At 38.0% G+C, this 1,328-nt stretch overlaps 1 pseudogene; it reads right to left on the bottom strand.

Moving 5' to 3' along the window:
• Window positions 1–1,006: 1,006 nt before the first annotated feature.
• On the bottom strand, window positions 1,007–1,126 carry LOC146061918 (5S ribosomal RNA; annotated as a pseudogene).
• Between the last annotated feature and the right edge of the window lie 202 nt (window positions 1,127–1,328).

Genomic DNA, 1,328 nt, shown 5'->3' with positions numbered 1-1,328 from the left:
AGATACTGGCTCTATGTAGCCTGCGCTTTGAAAGGTTAGTAGATATTAACAGTGGAAAGTGGATAAAAACACATGTATAATAGCGGGGATGCGTGCGCCCACTTCCGGCGGGCGCACGTCACTTCCGCCCCGCTTCCTGTGTCCGTCTATGCTATCAGTGGGAGCGTCTTCCGCCTCTCTCTGGCGGATGTTAGAGGTCGCCCCACTTCCTTTCTTAGGATTGCGTCTCATTGGTCTGTTGCATTCCTGACGTCAGCTCTGTGTAAACGGAGTTCATTTCGATCTCTGTCTCCGTTTCGGCGGCCATTTTGTTAGAGATTTTTCAATCTTTTGCTTGGTGAATCGGCCATTTTCTCGGATACAGATATGCAGACTTTAGAGTGATAGTGCTCGATTTTCTCATGGGACATATGGAAAGATATGAGTAATGAATACAGTATGTTAGTATTTGTGCTTGTAAGTGCAAAATACATAGCTTATGTTAACCATATAAATGACATTTAAACATATAGGTGACTTTATAAATGCAGCATGAATTGTTTCAATAATAAATTATTTTAAGAGCGCACTGCCCTTCATGAATTCATAATGACCCAAATAAAAAAGAATCCCTATGTATATACAATTATAAATATACATATGTACATATATATAAGAAAGGGGGATAAGAGATATATATAAAATACCTATAAAATACAAGGATAATAGCAGCAGAATATTTATACAGTGATAAAGGGATTGAAAATCTTTTAGTGTGACAGCAGTGATTCTTTTATAAAGACTTAATAGTATATTTAGTAATATATAAATAAATAAGTGAGTGATATAATAATAAAGTGATAATCAGTGTTTTTTAATATTTTTATTATTTTTAATTTATATATATTACAGTGATTTCTGTATATACAGACATAATAATACATTCGTGCATTTGTGAGAGAATAGTGGAGGGAGTTGAGCCATGGTATCTCTATTGAGTCCTTGCCACGAGGTATACGTTGTCTGTGCATTACAGTACCCGTTCTTCTCAGGTAGTCACCTGTCCTGATACTGTACGGGCCCATACACTGCTTGGCTGCCAAGATCGGACGGGTTTGGGCATTGCCAGTGTGGTATGACTGTAATGTTTGTTCCATGTTTCCTGACCTCTCGGACTTTGTTACCTTATTGCTCGTGTAGTGGAACCAGAGTGAAAGTGAGGGGAAAAAAAAGAAGATATGTGATCCAGTTAGTGTTAGAACAGTAAAGTTTGCAGGGAGTTTACGAAACCTTTACAGGAATGGTGCAATCTCGTATCCTTCATTTAGGCCGTTTGGATACAATGTCTG

The sequence above is a fragment of the Crinia signifera genome, chromosome 2 (assembly GCF_055691185.1).
Source record: "Crinia signifera chromosome 2, ASM5569118v1, whole genome shotgun sequence".
NCBI classification, from domain to species: Eukaryota; Metazoa; Chordata; class Amphibia; order Anura; family Myobatrachidae; genus Crinia; species Crinia signifera.
Note: the sequence above shows the minus strand (reverse complement) of the source record. Positions and strands in the feature narration are given on the sequence as shown.